The sequence below is a fragment of the Cervus elaphus genome, chromosome 32, assembly GCF_910594005.1.
Source record: "Cervus elaphus chromosome 32, mCerEla1.1, whole genome shotgun sequence".
Taxonomy (NCBI): Eukaryota; Metazoa; Chordata; class Mammalia; order Artiodactyla; family Cervidae; genus Cervus; species Cervus elaphus.
The window spans coordinates 17,019,352-17,035,175 of record NC_057846.1 but is presented as its reverse complement, the minus strand read 5'-3'; the positions used below and the strand labels follow the sequence as shown (position 1 = coordinate 17,035,175).

At 39.6% G+C, this 15,824-nt stretch overlaps 1 long non-coding RNA gene across 2 annotated transcripts in view; it reads right to left on the bottom strand.

The window, feature by feature from the left end:
• The window catches only part of LOC122687924, a 137,970-nt gene that overhangs the window by 61,133 nt on the left and 61,013 nt on the right, over nucleotides 1-15,824 (bottom strand). The window contains exon 5 of one of the 2 annotated variants that reach the window (XR_006339268.1): nucleotides 7,292-8,349. The exons of the other annotated variant lie outside the window; for it this stretch is intronic. This is a non-coding gene — a long non-coding RNA (uncharacterized LOC122687924). Of the gene's footprint in view, nucleotides 1-7,291; nucleotides 8,350-15,824 lie in introns of those variants that run through there. 2 annotated transcript variants of the gene reach the window in all.

Sequence of the window (15,824 nt, the reverse complement as noted above, 5' to 3'; positions counted from 1 at the left end):
TCCTATAGTATCAAAGTAACTAAAATATTATCTATATTAAACTTCTAAGTTTATGTAATTTCATAATTTGAAGGCTTTACCATTTAAAAATATCTAGAGGTGATTTAAAAGTCATTAAAAATTATACAGATTAAAAGCTATTTCAAATGAATTAGACTCTTGTTCAAATGTTAAGCCTTATTCTACAAATATATAAAGTCTTCTAGGAAATTGAACATTATGCCTTTTAAACATAAAATAGTGGTAATAGTTATACTGTGACTCAACAAAGAAGAAAAATGCAAATGTAACATTTGGTCAGAATAGTATGAAGACTAGAAAGATGGATGAGAAAGGAGGTTTCTAGATTTTGGCATCTTTGTTGTTCTTGTTGTATAGTCATTAAGTCTTGATAGCCAACTCTTTATGACCCCATGGACTGTAGCCTTCCAGGCCCTTCTGTCCATGGAATTTCCCAGGCAAGAATACTAGAGTGGGTTACCATTTCCTCCTCCAGGGGATCTTCCAAACCCAGGGATTGTACCCACGTCTCCTGCATTGGCAGGTGGAGCTGAGCCACCAGGCAAGCTCTTTGGTATCTTACAACCATTTTATATCAAAATTTAATTCAAGTAATATAAAATGAGATGAAGCAGTAATTACGAATATGACCTAAAATACAATCATACATCTAATAACTATTTGTACTGTGATGCATTCATGTTAATTCCAACTCTGCTTCCAATACAAAGAGAAGCATATATGTGTAAGTATATATTAATTTCCCCTAATATATATTAATTTTCTTTACAAGTATTACCATACTTACTTTGCTGGGTAATCATTGATTATTGATTTTCTATTTCCTCTTTGAAGTACCTGGCTTACTTTTCTTGTTGATGTTTTCATTGATTTTCTATTTCCTTTTGGAAATGAGATGAGAGCTTTTAAAGAGGTCTTGTTACTTGGCAAGAATAAGATGTTATGCTGTGTGGTGTTTCCAGGGAATTCCACAGTTACACTACTTTTATTTCCATAGAAAGCAGTGGGTTTTTTAACTCTAGATTGTATACCATTGTGCACTTTATTTTACACTTAAATGTGTTATTCTACAGTTTAACTTCACAAGAAAAATGTGATTTTTTAAAAATGTATCACCATGCCAATTTCTATTACAGTGAATTCTCAAAGGGAATAACCTAAATTTTGAAAGTCTTTTTCAAGTCTTTAGATAAATAGATATAATCTTGAAAGTTGTGACAATTTAAATTATGACAGAAAGATTAAGTGCTTAAAAATCACTTCTGAAACTAAACAGTTATTGGGATAATTCAAGTAACCATCATCTTCTTTACTCTAATTGGAGAGAAAAATGTATCATAATTTACCAGGATGTGGATTGTAGCCTTGATGGAACAACGATCTATCTGAGTGAGAAGACAAATTTGGCTTTTAAATTTTCTAAGAGAGTACAATTTTGCTACCTACACAGAGTCAACCATCCAGATGTCATCCAGCACTAGTCAAACATACTGAAGAGATGTGATTTTTTAAAAAAGGATCTGTGTAAGGGACATAACACCCAACCATTCCTTTGGAACTGCCCTGTGCAACTCAGTAGCCACTACTCATCTGCAGCTACTGGACGCTTAACATGTTATTAGCATGAATGGAGATGTTCTACAAGCATAAAACACACTGGCTTATCAAAGAAAAGCGTAGTATGTCTCACATTCATAATTATATACTTACTCTACACTAAAATAATATTTCTAATATATTAGGTCTTCATGGAGAGAGCAGCCTGGTGGGCTACAGTCCATGGAGTCACACAGAATCAGACACAACTGACTGACTAACACTCTCATTTTCAAACAAAATAAATTATTAAAATTAATTTTACCTGTTTCTTTTTTACTTTTTTTTTTTCCAATGCAACCACTAGAAAATCCAGAATTACTTAAGTGGTTTGCATCCTAGTCCTACCGAACCGAGCTGCTCTAGACTCTCTCAGCTCTGTCTCTATGACACATCTTATGAATGCACCGTGTCTGGACATTTTAGCTCAGATCCCTACAGAAATGATATGATCAAATTAAAATGTCGTGCTCTGTCTTTTGATCCTTATGAGATATGATATGAAAAAAGGTTAGATCTTTAAATAGAAAATTATGGGCTTGTGCTATCAAACACTACTACTGAGAGCTGTTCCCCAAAAACGTGAGACCCACAGGAATTCTGGCCAAGAAGAGAGGGCTTTTATGAATGAGCCATTCTAACCTTGCCTCTGATTAGACTGTCTCAGGAGACCTGTCCAGCAATGCTCCTTAAATACCCACAAAGGTTTCCCATGCTCTACTGCTTCTCTAGCTGACTTTTTTCTTCCTAATGCTCTTAATGTAATAGACACACCAAGTCCAAATTTTGTATGAGCAATATAAATCACAAAATTTAAAAATCAAATTAAAATAACGTTCACATCCTCCACAGAAAAAAATGACTGTTTGTGGTATATGACTTCATGTGGTATATACTGCAAGCTTACTTTGTTAGTTTTCAAACACTTCTCTGAAGACCTTTGCGCTATCACAGAAAAAGTATTACTTTGGAAAAATAAAATTCTGTGTGCCATGCATGTCTGGAAAGTAAGAAATGAGAGCTGCGTCTTGAAAGAATATTCAGAATGAACGATTCCAAACAGAGACCTGTTTTGTCAGCTTTTCAGCAGGTGGTAAAAGCAACAGATAGCACTAGTTAGTCATTTAGAAGTGGGACAGAAAGAAAGGAGCGTAATTCAGAAGAGGCAGCTGTGACCTAGCAGATGTCAACCTGCCTACAATCTCCTTAAGGATGAAGCAGCAGGAACCAGCAGGGGAAGCCAGCAAAGGACAGACCCAACAGGGAGCCATGCCACCATGTTGGGAGGTTTCACTTGTTTGTTTTTTTGTTTGTTTTATAGGAGGAAAGAGATTATTTGTTTAATTGTGATGGAGGATTTTAAGCCATGCCCCATAAGCCCAGTCACTTCAGTGGTAGAAGGAACTCTGCAACAAGGACACCAAATAAGACCTGCAGAATCTTACCAATAAAAGCATGTTGGTTTAAGGGGGGAAAAATGTTGGTTAATTTCACAGTGTTGCAAATCTGTTGTTGTTGTTTAGTCACTAAGTCATGACTATGACTCTGCAACACCATGGACTGTAGCCCACTAGGCTCCTCTGTCCATGGGATTTCCCAGGCAAAAATACTAGAATGGGTTGCCATTTCCTCCTCCAGGGGATCTTCCTGACCCAGGGATCGAATCTGCATCTCCTGCGTCTCCTGCACTACAGGCAGATTCTTTGCCACTGAGCCACCTGGGAAGCCCCTTTATATACCTGTTACGTGTGCAAATTCTGAAATCTAAATTCAATCTTGAAATTCTTGCCATTAAAAGGGAAATAGGATGAAGATGTACTCAAATTTGCATGCCAGCGGCCACATTTGCTGTGAATCTCAAGATTCAGAACCAAGACGTGGTCTTCACCTGGCTGCATGCTAAGATCAGCCCAGTGTGGTCTGCAGTATCTCCTGCCAATGACACAATTTGTAGAACAGCTGTTAAGGAACAATACTGCTAAGAGGCATCTCAGAGGACAGAGGTGCTCAACAATTTTAAAAGGGCTAAAAATAGTGCATGACAGAAGTCTCAAACCAAAGGAAAAAGCAGAAATGTGCCCTCTCTTGATTCCCTCTTAACTGTCAACCCATCCAGACACTACCGTTAGCCTAATGTGTCCATGTCTGATCACTTTGAGGTTATTTCTCTGCCCCACTGATTTCTTATCATTTTTTACAACTTTTAGTTGATTCTCCAAGAAGAGCTGTGTAACCCTGCCAGAGAAGCTCTGTGATTCTCTGCTGGCAGCAATCCGGTCAACTGGTCAACCAGGGAGCCTTGGTTTGGAGAGACTGACCAGGAAATCAGAGCCAATGGCATAAATGGGGTTCTTAGTGCCATTTGTAAAAATAAATGTTTCAGAGTCTTAATAACCATGAAGAAAAAGTTCTACTATATAACCACTTCCATTTTTACACATTGAAAAACTGGTTTGAAAAAGAATTATATTTTGGCTTCCAAAGTTACAGGCTTCCAAGGTCCAAAAGAAAGTTTTATATTTTGGCTAAAGTTGAAGATACTGCCTTTCCTTAATGGAAGATGTCTTAACAGAATCTGAGGATTCTCTAGTGGAAACAGAAGCATTTGCTTTTTGGTCCTCCAACTTTTTACATATTCTCTACCTCAAAACTAAGTCTTTAAAATATTCAGAAATGTGAATTATGCCTGAGAGGTAGTGCATAGACTTAAGTAAAATTGAAATATCACATATTTACATTTTGTTTCAAATCTTTAACATCCCTACACCTCAGTTTTCCTTACTGAAAATTATCAATCATAGTCATCATCAACATTATTACTATTAGTAAACCTCCATGTACATAAATACTAAAGAGATTGGTTTAAAACACACATAACTTCATTTCATGTGAGTGCTACTAACAAAGAAACCATCTGCTGACTTAAATGAATCAGTTTTAAAAACTGATAACAAAGGAAGCTTTCAACAGCAGTTTGCTTATCCCCAAACTAACATATATTTAGTTTAAAGGGCCTCCTACTTAATTCCCAAGTCTCTTTTGTATGTAAAAAAGAAACCTTCACTTACAATGTTACAAATGATATTTAGCCAATTTGCTTTACAAATGATTCCTTTAAGATCTTTAGAGATCACACTGGTAGAAAAAAAATCCCTCCTTTCCTTTTGTTCCATAACACTCAGCAACTCGTTTTGATATGTCCTCACACCTAACCAAAGCCGTGAAAATACGTATCTGAAACCAGCTGTCAATCAGAGCCACTCCAAGTCTCCAAGAGGCAGCCTGTTAGGTTTCTAAATATCAGAAATAATCTTCCACTGCCTCAAAGTCTACAGATAGCAAGTGCGCTCAGGAGATGTTAAAACCTACTGTGAAGCGCCAAGACTGAGTTTGTACTCTGACTGGGTCATCCCAGGTTTAAGAGTGGGTGTGTTTTGACTCAGCCCATGACTCTCCTGATATTGAAGTTAACTGTACAGAAACATGAAGGTTTCCCATCAGTCTCAGCACTGGAGGAAATGGCACATTTTTTCTTGGCCCTTCTCTCTTAGAAGCATAATGCTGTTATACAACCTCAGAAAAGATATCATTGGAAGAAAACCTCCTTTAACACATCCCCCCATTTTCCATATTAGAAAATAAAGGCCAAGAGGCCAAGACGTCACCGTTGATGCAAAAGCCAGGATTTCTCATGCAAAACTCATAATATTTTCTCTAAACCATAATGCTACCTGAAGAGAGATTTATTGCAGATTTATTGCTGCATGGCCTAGTTGAAATAGAGACGCAGAAGATTATATGCTTCTTTCACCTGGACCTCATGGGTGGTCACAAGGCAAGTCACCCAGATACGGACTCCCTGTTTTCTGCTCCTTGGAGCTCTGTTCTTGCGGCACTTAAGTAATCATAGTTTTAGCCCACATCACAGAAGACCTGAGAAGTGACGTAATTTGAGGTTATATCAACCCATTCGATATTATACTCTCCTCTTTGGCAGGTTTATTAAAAATCAAATGATAATGAATGAAAAGAGGTTGGACTGCTGGATTGTGCTGCCTCTTAGGGGTAGCCTGTAGAAAACACAGACGTGTTGAGTTGTGTGGCGCTTATCCACTGAAGAGCTTTTTTTTTTAAATATAATTGCTTTACTATGTTGTATTGGTTTCTGATGTACAACATCGTAAACCACCCACACTTATACATAGATCCCCCCTATTAAGCTTCCCTCCCCTCCCAGCCCACCCTACTAGGTCATCACAGAGTGCCGAGCCGACAAACTGAGGGGGTAGCATTGACGTGTACACACTGCCGTGTGGAGAATAGACAGCTAGTGGGAAGCCGCTGAATAGCGTAATTGTCTTAAGCCCCACCTGGATGAAGATTAGCGATCAGCTGTCTCATGAAACTTGGTTCATTACTCCAAAAATAAGGGATACAAGTTTGCCTGAGTAAAGGTTATAAAAAATGCCACCGGCTACACCCAGGGGTCTTTTAATTGGATAAAGACTAAAAAACTAAATTCACTTTATATTTTCCATGTATTCTTCAAAAATATTGTGTGTAGTAAAATGTAAAGAAGTCTCACAATTATACTCCTTTCCTCAGATCATTATTAGAGATGGTGTAATTGAAAACCAAAATTAAGACTGGACTTGAAGTCAAACAAATTGACTTCTAGATTTGACTCAGTCATGGTCCATGGTCATTCAACTTCTTTGACCTTGATTAACTTATCTGCAAAGCAATGATGCAAAGTTAGATGATCTCAAAGATCACCTCTGCTGCTACAGTATGTAATTGTAACATAGTGATGAGTATAATATGTGTATTCATTTATTTGACAATTATGAGTTAAAAAAATCTATTATGTCCTTGGCACCGTCATGGTAGATTAATAAATGAGGGTTTTCAAGGGAAATTCTCCCATGCTGTGGGGAGAGCAAACATCACGTCCTAAAATTAAAATGCACACTATTTATCGTCTCTCTGGGTTTTGATCTCCAAATCAAATAGCAAAGAGCCCTGGTCCATTAAGAAATAACTACCTACAGAATTTGCTCCTATGGCCCTTATTAATGTATCACTACAGGGGATATATTAAGATCTGAATTCTTTTGACATTTACAATAAGGTTTGTGGTTATAAGCACAAGACTGCACCATATTAAAACTTATTAGCATATTAAAACAGATTAGATGCTCGAAATGTGCAAAGGCAGTTTGGTCTTGCAACCCCCTTGGGGGGGAAAAAAATCTAAGGGTAGTAACAGCAATAATCTCAAATCACAGAAATGCCTTTGAAAGTTGGTTTTACAGCACTAATTTGGGAGGAAAACAGATAATAAAAAGAAAACTATTCAATGGAAGTCATTTTTGAGGACATCCATCAGCCCTGGACTACATAGCCCAGTTTGCCTTATTAATTCAGCAGGATGGTTCATGACCCACTGACCGAGGTACCCAAACAAAAGGAACACAAGAGCCCCAGGAAACTGGACAAGGCCTATGAACGTGTGCTTCCTCTTTGACAGCAGAAGAGCTAATAGGTTACTTCTTCTTGGATTAATAAAACTATATGTATGTGGGTGTGTACATAAACACAATAAAGAGATGAATAATTTAGCTTTCTAGTATATTAAGGATAGGTTTTAAAAGCTATGGGACCTTAAATTTCAGTGCTTAAAATTTATTTAAAGTTGCTAGAGTTCTATTTAGCAAAGGTAAATAACTTCAAATAATGTACTAAATGTAAATATCTTCAAACCATTGCTAGAGTTTATTCATTCCTGTGTGCTAAGGACTGTTCTAAGCACTGGTATGTTTTTTAAAAGTCATTGTTTTTCACATCCTTATGAAAACATACAGTGACTGTCTCCACTTCTCAGGTGAAGAACTGAGACAAAAAAATCAGTCAGGGAACTCGGCCAAGGATACCCAGATAAGGGGAAATAAAACAGAGTGTGGTTGTCGTTTTAGCCACTAGTCATGTCAGACTCTTTGCGACCCCAGGCAGGGTAGGTGCGGTGTAGACCCGGCAGAGCAGGATCCGCTATCTGTGGGATTTCCCAGGCAAGAATACTGCAGTGGGTTGCCAAAACTGATGGCCATGGCCAAAAAGTCTGGCTGCGGAGCAATAAATCTGCTCGTAGGCCCTACCCACTATCTCTCTGCACTCCCTCGGACAGACTACTAAGCAAATGAGCTCACTGGCTCCTCCCAGAACCCAAATGTAAGGGCAGTCCTAGAGGGACGCAGCCAAACCCACCCTTCCATTCCAGAAGGATCCTAACTGCCAGGGCTGCCGTGAAATACCGCAGACAGGGCTGAGACAACAACGCACTTTCTCACAGCTCCGGAGGTTCTGAGGTCAAGGTGTCGGCAGATTTGGTCGCTCGAAGGCCTCTTTCCTGGGCTTGCAGATGGTGGTCTTCTTCTGAGTCTTCGCAGTGTTGACCCTCAGTATGTCTGTCTGCTCGTCCCTTTTTATAGGGACACTAGTCCTATCAGACCAGCACTTTACCCTAATAACCTCATTTACTGCAATTACCTCTTCAAAGACCCCATCTCCAAACACAGTCACATTCCTGAGATGCTGGGAATTAAGACTTCAACATACTCATTTGGAGAGAATACAGTTCAGCCCATAATGACTGTTTTTGTTCATTTTTATGAGCATTCACGCAGGTCAGGAAACTGAGCAAAGTTGCTGCAAAGGTTGGGTTCTTTGAACACGCTGCAATTAGAACAGAAGTAATGTGAGTAATTACCCTGGTACTTGTTAATCGTTCACACTGTGCACAGTTTTATACCAAACACTCATGAAAGGATTGCGAAGTTTAGTGTTTATGAATGTGGTTGCTCCTTGTGAATGTCCGGGTGTTAACACTCTGCTTGGTGTCATGAGAAATGTGAAGAAATGGAACAGTCCCCTCCTCTGGGTATTGGAAATCTTGTTGGAAAGAAAAGGAAAAGATACATGTAAAACACTAACACAAAAATATAAAATCCATATCACAAGAGATGCCAAAAAGACTTTATAATCACAATTAGATGGGGGAGGGGAAAATAAAGTCTGAACTCGGAAGAGACAATGTCGGTTCTAAGATGATATCACGGACTAGAAAGGCTTTGGGGTGGGGGCAAGGGGGGACTCAAACTTGACTTAGGCATTCAAGGTGGGTAAGATTGAAGGGACAGACTGAAAAGAAGGCCCTTCAGAGAAGCAAAGCCCAGAGGACTGAACAAAGAATAGCCAGAAGGTAGGCTTTACTAAAATGAAGGGACAGACTGAAAGAACTGACGGACACTGGCTAGAAAGGTAATGTCCGGAAGACATTGGCTAGAAAGGTAAGCAGCTAGAAAGGTAGGTTGGAAAGATTACAGGCAGACCTCCAAGATATATCAGGTCCAGTTCCAGAACACCACAATACGGCACATATCACAGTGAAGAGAGACACACAAAAGTCTGGATTCCCCAACACATTTAAAGGTGGCTCAGACGATAAAGCCAACAATGCAGGAGACCCGGGTTCGATTCCTGGGTCAGGAAGAACCCCTGGAGAAGGCAATGGCACCCCACTCCAGTACTCTTGCCTGGAAAATCCCATGAACGGAGGAGCCTGGTAGGCTACAGTCCATGGGGTCGCAAAGCGTTGGACACAACTGAGTGACTTCACTTTCACTCTTTATTTATTTATTTTTTTTTTCCATTTATTTTTATTAGTTGGAGGCTAATTACTTTACAATATTGTAGTGGTTTTTGTCATACGTTGACATGAATCAGCCATGGATTTCACTTTCACTTTACACAATCCTGTAGTCTACGTGTGCAACAGCGTTCTTGTTGTTCCGTCACTAAATCGTGTCCGACTCTCTGTGACTCCATGGACTGCAGCACACCGGGCTTCCCTGTCCTTCACCATCACCTGGAGTTTGCTCAAATTCATGTCCATGGAGTCAGTGATGCCATCCAATCATCTCATCCTTTGTCGTCCCCTTCTCCTCCCGCCTTCAATCTTTCCCAGCATAACAGTAATACAATAATAATCAAAAAGTTTGAAATGTTGCAAGAATTACCAAAATGTGGCACAGGAAACACAAAGTGAATAAGGCAGTTGGAAAAATAGCACTGAGAGAAGCTCAGCACAGGGTTGCCACAGACTTTCAATTTGTTTAAAAAAAAAAAAAAAAGTATCTGAATTGCAATAGAGTTAAGCACAGTGTAAAATGAGGCATGTCTGCATATACATCATCTACAATTACCCAATCTTGGAAGGTTGAGTATTATAATCATGAAGCTACAGAAGAGGAAAGCAGATGCAAACAGTCTCCTGAATTAGCAACAGTTACGGTGTGATCAGCTGGTAATAAACAGCAGGGCTGGAATTTGGGAGATCTGCACCTTCAAGTTTCAACACGTCTACAGCAAAATTTGGTTACTAGGAAAGATACCCTTGACACATCTTCATATTTATTCCTGCCCGAATCAAAACCAAAATTTAGTAATAATTTTGTTAAAAGACAGCAATTTTTTGGCTCTCATACACAAAAACTCCACTCAAATGGTAGGAAGAGGTCTTGAGAGCAGGTTCTAAGCACTGCCTTCAGGCTCAGCTTTAACTGGAACAGGAGCATGGGAGAGTTTATGGGGTGCCAAGAAGTCTATACTTGCCTCCCCCAAAAAGCTTCTTTTCAGTACTTCTGAACAGGGACCAATGCCTTCCATCCCCTGGACCTTCCTGTCGGGGTGTCTGCCTCTTTCATTACCACCGGTGGCATTCAACGTGCCTCTCACCATCAGGCAGGGACCTGGTTACTTCTCCTTTAGCACTTACAGAATCAGTAAATGAAAAAGCAATTATGTTAATCACTTACTAAAGCATTTCTAAACTAGTAATAGATCTAAATAGGTAACTTCCTGACTCCACTCAGCCAGATTGGGTGGGAGAGCAGGGAAAGACAGTGGGCTCTGAAATCATGTGTTCCTTGCAGAAAAATTCAGCTTCAATTCTCAGTATCTGGTTGACATTGTTGGAGAAGTAACTTAACTCTTCTGAGCCGCTTTTCTAATCTTAAGTGGTAAGTAAATACTTAACTCACTGATTTGTCACAAATATCAAATAACATGCAGAATAAGTACCATGCATGATATAAAGCAGTTGCTCAAGAGATAGCAGCTACCTTTCTTTTTCATTTTACTGAATGCTCTTTTTGATTAAAAAAAAAAAAAAAGAAAGAAAAGAAAGAAAGAAGAGAAAAGAGAAAATAACAAGTGCACTGGCCATTGAAAAGAGGGAAGATGGAACATGAGATCTCCTCAAGCAGAAGTAGGGCAGTGGTATACTGGTAAGTCAGATTTTTAATAAAAGCCCTGTTTGTAATGTTTGCCCATTTTTGTAACGTAGATCCACCCTTCTATGGCTAATTCTAAGCTACCAGTAATATAACCACCAGCTCTCAAACTTCCTGAATTTTTTAACAGTCTGTCCTTAGAAGCCACACTAGGCGGCTCCATATCAGAGGAAACTGATAACTGTTAGTTTCCTCACACAGTATTGGACTCTTTGGCCCATTTCCTGTCTTGTCTCCAAAGCATGGGTGTAAGGAGTGGTTAGGCTGAACTCAGAATAAGCCAAAGTAAACACTGAGAGCTGGGAGGAAATACTAGTTGCTGAGTAACTATGAGAAGCATATAGGTAAAGTCAGAGACTTCTATTAAGATATTTAGGTAATTGCCTAGTCCCCGTGTTACATCCTCAGCCCTTCTGATAGTGCCCAGCACATAGTATTATCATCTACCATTATTGGTTGAATGTAGTGATTAGAAATTTTCTCTTCATCATAACTGAAATCTGAATCAATACTGTACTGCATTTTCAGGTAAGTAGAAGTTTCATCTGTAACTTAGTTAGAGCTTGTGGACACAACATACCAGTCTGAAAACTGGGATAATGATAACTGTTTCCCAGAGTTAAATGCCTACAGCCTCCTGAATGGCAAAGGTTTTAAGAGTATAGACTCAGAAGACGTAAAAGCATCGTGGTTCTTCTTCCTAGGACCTGTGCAAAATAGTCTAGTGAATTACTCTCTGTGTGCCTCAGTTTTCCTGTCTTTAAAATAACTCACAAGGTTGGTCTGAGGACCACATAATATAAGTTATATAAGTTTCTTAGAATGGTGTTTGGTACCTAAGGTAATGCTAAGTGTGACCTGTTATTGTTCCTAATGTATGACCATTAAATGAATTTATTTTCCTGCCCATCCCTGTTTCTTCTTGCTTATGTTGGTCTTCATGGCTTTCAATGTTTTTGATAATTTGACCCTAGTGGCCAATCTAACCTTCCCTCCTTCTGCACTTCATCACTTCCAAGAGCCTCCTCAAGGACTCACATTCAAAACAAGCTTCTAGACCTACCAGAAATATATTTCCTGCCTGCTTTCTCCCACTGGTCCACATCTGCCCTAACCCATCTGGACCATACCTTCATTCAGCCTTCATGGTTCTTCCTGCTCTGAAACCCTCCAGCAAGTACGTTTATGCCACAGAGTTAGTCGATTGAGTATATAGCCCCTTGTATTTTTCTTTTTGCTTGAGAAAGGGAATTATGCTATTTATCCTAGCTGTAGAACTGTACAGGAAATGCAGTACCTCCCCCAGTAACTACGCCTGGATTTTCTCTTTAAGATTTACTAGGCTATGGTATCGATAGCACGCATGCTCAGTCGCTTAGCCGCGTCCGACTCTTTGCAACCCTAGGGACTGTAGTCTGCCGGGCTCCTCTGTCCATGGAATTTTCCAGGCAAGAACACTGGAGTGCGTTGCCATCTCCTCCCCCACTGGATTTTTCCCACGAGGAATCAAACCCACATGCCTGTAGCTCCTGCATTCTTGGGTGGACGCTTGACCACTGAGCACCTGGGAAGCCATGGGGCCTTTAACAAAAGAAGTTTGGTTTGCAGCCGATACTATCTGCTTTAAAATGTCAGCCACATAAGAAAGAACAAAATAATGCCATTTGCAGCATGGATGAACCTAGAAATGATCACATTAAGTGAAGTAAGACAAAGACAAATATCATATGACATATATGTGGAATCCAAAAAAAATGATACAAATGAACTTATTTACAAAGCAGAAATAGACACACAGACATAGAAAACTTAGAGTTACCAAAGGGGAGGGTTTGGGGAGGGTAGTGGGGTGAAAAGGGATAAATTAGGAGTTTAAGATTAACAAATAAATACTACAAAATATAAAATAAACAAGGACCTACTGTATGGCATAGGGAACTATATTCAATATCTTATAATAACTTATAATGGAAAAGAATTTGAAAAAGAAGATATGTATAACTGAATCACTCCATTGTACACCTGAAACTAACAACACTGTAAATTAAACTTCAATTTAAAAACATGTTTTGAAAGCAGATCAACCATGTAAGAGAATCTAGTTAGGAGATCATATTTAATTGCTTCAAATTATTAATCATTCACTATTAACAGCATGCTATTTGAATGGTAGCTATTTCTGAAGTTTTAAGTCTATTGTCATGGAACTGAACTCATTAGATTATGATAAAAAATGTTTATTTTAGTGGAAATTTTACATATCAAAATGCAGTGAAAATATTTACTCTGATCGAAATTGAAATCGCAATGTGTAAAAGAAACAAAGAAAGACCCTTAACGGGATGTTATGTGCAGATTTCTTTGCACTCTGATGATGATAAATGGAGTGTGGCTGCCCGGGCCTCTAAAGGAGTCAGAACATCACATGGGATATCCTGAAGTAGCAGAAAAAACAATTAAGACCTCATAACGCCTTCCCAAGGAGCTCCACTCTGCTCTTGAAAGTAAGCGCTTGCGGATGTGAGTTACCTAGAGAAATCCGCGCGGCACGGTGGGCGCACACGCACTTGGTATGTGCGCCCCACAGTCCTCTGTTTATTTGCACTCTAAAAGTTGTTTGTGAATATTTTCTAATTCTACTTGATCCCATGAGACTAGGCTACTGTCTGCATTTGCCCTACCAAAGAAATTTTATGACTGCAACATTAAGGCTATCTGGATTTGCAAATGTCACACGTAATATACAAAAAGTCAATCATGTCAACATTTGAAAAGTTAAACTAAGATCCACCACCACCAAGGTTCCCGGACCAATGATTTCCTGAATTAATTATCTAGGATACAAGAGGTTTTTTTTTTTTTCCCTTCTTCTTCTTCTTTTAATGCCTCTTTGGAATGTATTGCGTGTCTTGTTTATACAATCGTACTTTTCCGGGAACTCACTGACAGAAAGCAGGCACTTAAGAAATGTTTTTCTATAAACTGACCTTTAAAACAGAACAATAAAGACTGAAAACAATCACAGTAAACCAGATGTAATGGTATTTATTGGTATGCATGCATGCTCCACCGCATCCAACTCTTTGTGACCCCATAGACTGCAGCCCGCCAGGCTCCTCTGTCCATGGGATTCTCCAGTCAAGAATAATGGAGTGGGTTGTTGTTTCCTTCTCCAGGGAATCTTCCTGACCTAGGGGCTGAACCTGAACCTCCTGACTTGACAGGCAGATTCTTTACCATTGAACCACCTTGGGAAGCCGTATATTGGTATACCTGCAGACTAGACTCTAAATATATACATTTATAAAATGAAACACCCAAACACAAAGAGAAGTTTGAAAGACTGAGCTTAGTTTTAGAACCTCATAAGTTTTCATAGGTAATACCGACCCAATGGGATGATCCTGAGAGGAGAACACTAAGGAATAGGATGCTGACTGCAGCATCAGGGGTCAGGGTAATTGAAGCCACAGGTCACCCAGAGCGGACCTCGTGTGTTCTATTTCCCTGATAGCCTCAGAGGCAAGTGGGCTCCTGGCTCTCAATAAATGTTCATGAAAAGAATTAAAGTAGTTTAAAAGAAAAAGAAAAAAAAAAAACAGGATTTCTGAGTGAGTGATGTAGAGAAGACATCTGTTAGCAGCAGGCCGATTTCGAACTAAGTCCAGGAAAGGGACACGTGTAGGGGTGGGAGGGAGAGGGGAAGGGGAGCACGTTCACATTTTGTCTCTTCAAGTCCCATTGTCTCTATGTCCCTTCACTTCTCGTTTCCTCCTCAGTTCTTTTTCTTTTCTCCTTTCTTCTTTATGTTAATGTCCTTTGCTTCTTCCATTGTGTCTCGTGGCTTCTCTTTATTGATTTTGTTTCTACCTCTAGTCACTGGCACTACTGACTCCATCCCCTTTAAGTCACTATTAATTATAGTTTGTTCCAACGTCTTCAAGCAAAGTGGCAATAAATTGTTTTTAATGGGCACATTCTGCTACTTTCAACAGATTTCAATAGAGATATATGAAAACAGCAGGCAAGGCCTAAAGCCAATAGAATGAAGAAATACAGCAGTCTCCAACAGGTTGTGTGGAAACATGTTGTTCTTCGTAGCATGAAGGAGCAGTGGTGGTGGCAAGGGAGGGTGAAGAGGTCTTACTCCTCAGTCAGAACCGATTTCCAAAAGCAATCCTGGTTCCATCTGGCACTGCCCTACTTGAAAACCCCCATGGAAGGGACATCTGTTACAGATGCAATACCTCGGCAGTGGCGAAACTAGTAATTCCACAAGGCTTCTCTAATTCAGTTCAGTCGCTCAGTCATGTCCAACTCTTTGTGACCCCATGGACTGCAGCACGCCAGGCTCCCCAGTCCATCACCAACTCCCAGAGCTTGCTCAAACTCACATCTATTGAATCAGTGATGCCATCCAACCATCTCAGCCTCTGTCATCCCCTTCTCCTCCTGCCTTCAGTCTTTCCCAACAACAGGGTCTTTTCCAGTGAGTCAGTTCTTCGCATCAGGTGATCAAAGTATTGGAGTTTCAGCTTCAGCATCAATCCTTCCAATGAATATTCAGGACTGATTTCCTTTAGGATGGACTGGTTGGATCTCCTTGCAGTCCAAGGGACTCTCAAGTCTTCTCCAACACCACAGCTCAAAAGCATCAATTCTTCGGCACTCAGCTTTCTTTATAGTCCAACTCTCAGATCCATGCATGACTACTGGAAAAACCATAGCTTTGACTAAACAGACCTTTATTGACAAAGTAATGTTTCTGCTTTTTAATATGCTCTCTAGGTTTAATATGGTTTAATATGCTTTATGGAGAAAGCAATGGCAACCCACTCCAGTACTCTTGCCTGGAAA